At 34.7% G+C, this 4,703-nt stretch overlaps 1 protein-coding gene across 1 annotated transcript in view; it reads left to right on the forward strand.

Annotated features, from left to right (window-relative positions):
* Positions 1-4,703, forward strand: part of LOC101853818 (sodium/glucose cotransporter 4-like) — a 26,171-nt gene that overhangs the window by 647 nt on the left and 20,821 nt on the right. The window lies entirely within an intron of this gene.

A 4,703-nucleotide genomic window follows, 5' to 3' on the forward strand; every position in this document is an offset into this window, starting at 1 on the left:
GGTTCAGAGAAATATTAGACAAAAGCATTATAAACATGCAAATAATTCAACAAACTAGCGAAAGACTTTTGCATGTCCCCTTGGCACCATAAGGTAACAAATGGCGGAACAAGTAAGTTTAGTATAGCAAATGAGTCTCTCTGTTGACTCTTTAACCACTTCACTGCCAGGTCCGACATTGCCAAGGTCTCCTTGTAAGGTTGTAAAGCAGCTTTGGAAGAGAAAGGGTTAATTAAGGACAAACGGACGTAGTGATACTATGCTCGATCAGAAGACACTATTGCGGCACATTTCAAACCATCGTACCCAAATTAAATCAGAAACACGAATTTGCATATTTTATATAATGCATGTTGTTGCCTGCTTTAAAAAATAAACAGTTTCAGAAAAAGCCAATCAACAGAATAATAATAATAATAATAATAAATAGCATTTATACTGCGCATTTCCATTTCCTAAAAGATGCCCAATGCGCATTACAAGGAAAAAGACATCACATCTTAAAAATTAATCGACAAGTGTGTACGTAAAACAAAGTATTATACATATAATATAAATGCATGGGTAAAATCTGTATGAAATAACAACAAAGTTTTACTTTTTTGGAACCACAAAATAGCGCGTATTCAAGAAATAGTCGTATGACTAGAACGTGCGTCCTGAAGTGGCTCGTTCCTATGAGCTTTAAGTAAAGTAGTAGTAGTATGGGATACGGACGTTAAACACGGAGGTCCCGTCTCTTTCACACCCTCATAGTGTAGATAGATGCGTCAAGCCTATACCTTTAATCACATGAATCCATTTCATTTACCTACCTGAATACCATACGAACTACACTCATCTTATCTTTCAACGAATCCTTCTATCGCAACACATTTTTTTTCCAGTCTACATTTCGGCCGAACAAAGACAGCACAGCTGGTTACTTTTTGGCCGGGAAGACTATGCATTGGATTCCGGTGGGTACAACGTTCCTTTATGCCACACGCACGCACGCACGCGCGCAAGCACGCACGCATACTCGCATGCATGCACGCACGCACGCAGGCACGCACTCATGCACGCACACAAATGAACACACATATGTGAGGCAGCGTGGTGGAATCAGGCTCTCGTCAATTTTTGAACACGTACAGTTATTGGTATCTTCTTAAAGCTTGTTCACTTGTCTTTATTTGGATGAAAAAAATATCCATTTATCAAAAATATCCATTTATTTATGAATACAAGTCGAGATATTTGCGAAAGAAGGAGTTGGGGGTCACCTGTTTTCAGAGGTAAAATTAGTGAGAAAATGGCCGCCACAGATTAGTTATTTCCTTAGCTTAAGAGTCCGTGGTAACTGAAAATTTACATTTTTGTGCCTTTAATCAACGCTTTTCCAAAAAAATCCACTCAGAAATGAGTTCTTTAAAGGGCATGAAATATGTTGAGCCAAAAAAAATAAAATGATTTGATAAAAATTCACAAACCTACAGAAAAATGCAAGTGTCTTCACTTTGATTATTTTGACGAGAGCCTGATTCCACCACGCTGCCTCACATATATGAACAATCGACACATGCACAAGCTATATACACACACGTATTTTTACATGATATCCAATATCAAATATATATTTACGCACATGTATAATGTAAGCCTATATTATTATTGTTATGATCTATCTATCTATCTATCTATCTATCTATCTATCTATCTATCTATCTATCTATCTATATTATATACGTATATATAACATGACAGATTTCAGTAAAATAAATATCAACACCAACAGAACACGCACCAATGAATAACAATCAAAAGAGAAACGATTGATAGATTAAAAGAATTCTAGCATCTCAGAAGAACCTTCGACCAGAAACTAAAATGGCAAACATACGCATCGAAAGCTCTAAAAGAAAATAAATAATAGCTGGTTGAATCTAATTATTCCAAAGGCAGTATTATAATAATTCTGTCCCGAGGAAAGCGTAAAAACAAGGAGCACCAAAGAAGACAACAGCGCTCTGAAGACGCTTCGAAAATCGTTTTGAAGAAAGATTTCAATAATATTAATCCCTTGACATGGAAGAGCCTTGCCTCTGACATATGCAGCAGGACAGCAGCAATCACTGAGGGCAGCAAGTCAAAAAGAGGCTATACGAATTAAAAATTACATACTTAAGAAGCCAAAAGAGTAGCCTTCCAGATGCCCACTTTCATCAGCTGACAAAAAGAAATTTATTTTACCATCTATGAAACTTAAAACAATGGGTGAAAGGGCATTTGAATACCAAGGCTCCAAAATCTGGAATGCTTTACCAAGTACATTGAGAGAAATCAAATCTTTTGATTCATTCACATGTCAGCTGAAGTCGTTTCTGTTTTTAAATTAAAATAAGATGAATATTTGGAATAATTTTCTTTAGTCAGAACACAACGTTTCATGTTACTGTTGTATGTTGTACTGTATTGTAAAGCGATCAGAGCTTGTGTACTTTATTCGGGGTTGAGCGCTATATAAATGTCATTTATTATTATTATCAGAAACATAAGCCACAAGTCACCTTTTCCGTCCTTCCCTCTTCTAATTCTCTTAAATAAGATTATTCTTCGTATAATAATACATTGCTCAAGACCAGACATTGACGGAAGGACTATTATTATCCTTGTTTTTATTATCAATATTATTACTATTATCACCAGTATCAGTACTATTATTGCTATCATTACTTTTTGTTGTTATTGTTGTTGCTATTGATATTATTATTTTTACTGTATTCTTATTCAAATTCATTTATTCATAATATTTTAATTACTATCATTATAGTTATTATTATTATCATCATCATTTATTGTAATCATTATTATTATTATTATTATTATTATTATTATTATTATTATTATTATTATTATTATTATTATTATTATTATTATTATTATTATTATTATTATTATGACTAATTTGTACCCAAACTAAAGAAACACGCGTCACGTAGATTAAAGTCCAATACCTTTATGATATGCCTCTAAATGTGAGACACCGGCCTCCTCACGTCACATGTAGAGCCTGGGGTGGAAGCATTAAGAAAAATAATTTTTTTAAAGGGAAAAAAAGAAAAAAAAAAAAGAAAAAAAAAAAAGTGGGGTGGGTGGATGGTTCAATATGATATTATTTAGGGGAAAAAAAGGATCCAAAGTTTTTTCTATAAGAGGCCAGACAACAACGATGGTATATTATTATTGAGAAGCTAAATTGTACAACAGGAAAAATTTTATGTGAAGCGTGCTGACAAAATGAGTTTCTTCTTGGATTCAAAGCTTATGGAAAAAGATATATTCATCACGCTTAAATATATATATATATATATATCTATCTATCTATCTATCTATCTATCTATCTATCTATCTATCTATCTATCTATCTATATTATATACGTATATATATATATATAGTCACGTTTTGACAAAATATTAGTATAAAATAATAAAAGACATGTTATAGTTAAAGAATATGACATTAATAAAAACTACAAATTTGACCCTTGTATTGATTTTTGGCCAATATCTTCATTTGTGGTTAGCGAGAAGTAACTCATTTTGTCAGCACACCGCACTTATGATACTACTGGTCTCCACGCACCTTCTTCAAGCACACAGCTTATCCAGGGCGTTGAGGGTGGTCAGTTCATCCATCTAAACATAAGTCGTGACTGGCATTAAAAAACTCCTTTTTTACTATAAGCAATACACGTATTACTTTTGCCTTTTAAGAAACAATTCACTGGCAAAGGTTCTTACATAGATGGCCGAGAAGCTGTTTACTTGTTCAAAGCCCATTTTTGCAGGAGAGAGAGAGAGAGAGAGAGAGAGAGAGAGAGAGAGAGAGAGAGAGAGAGAGAGAGAGATGGGAGAGAGAGAGACAGAGACAGAGAGAAAGAGAGAGAAAGAGAGAGAAAGAGAGAGAAAGAGAGAAAGTGTGTGTGTGTGTGTGTGTGTGTGTGTGTGTGTGTGTGTGTGTGTGTGTGTGTGTGTGTGTGTGTGTGTGTGTGTGTGAGAGAGAGAGAGAGAGAGAGAGAGAGAGAGAGAGAGAGAGAGAGAGAGTCATGATGTGATGATGCGATGCCATGTTTGACGTATATTTTGTATTGCAGACACTGGTGACATCACACTGTCAATTTCTTCCAACGGAGGATGACTAAAGTAGATGTATATCTTATCCTATCTCATAAGTACATGCACCTTATATTGTGTTATATTATTACTATGTGTGACATCGTGGCGAAATCAGACGCTCGTCAAAATAATCAAATAAAAAAAACCAACAACACATTTTTCTGATCGTAGGGCAATTTTTGATTATTTTCTTTTCTTGGCCCAACACCAAGTACTTTCTTTTAAAAACACATTTTTGTGTGGATTTTACATAAAGAGAGGTTGATGAAAGGTATACAAAAATATAGATTGACAGTTCCCATGAGCACTCAAGCTGTGGAAGTCACCAGACTTTGGCGGCCATATTCTCGCTAATTTTACCTCTGACACCCGGCAACCCCCACCAACTTCAATCGCAAATATCTCAACTGTTTTTTTCCAGATAAATGGGTAATTATTCACTAGAATCAAGACAAATGAACAAGCTTTGATATGATGATACCAATGACTCCTATGCCCAAAAATTGACGAGCGCCCGATTCCACCATGTCGTGACACATATAATA

Source organism: Aplysia californica, unplaced genomic scaffold (assembly GCF_000002075.1).
Source record: "Aplysia californica isolate F4 #8 unplaced genomic scaffold, AplCal3.0 scaffold00635, whole genome shotgun sequence".
NCBI classification, from domain to species: Eukaryota; Metazoa; Mollusca; class Gastropoda; order Aplysiida; family Aplysiidae; genus Aplysia; species Aplysia californica.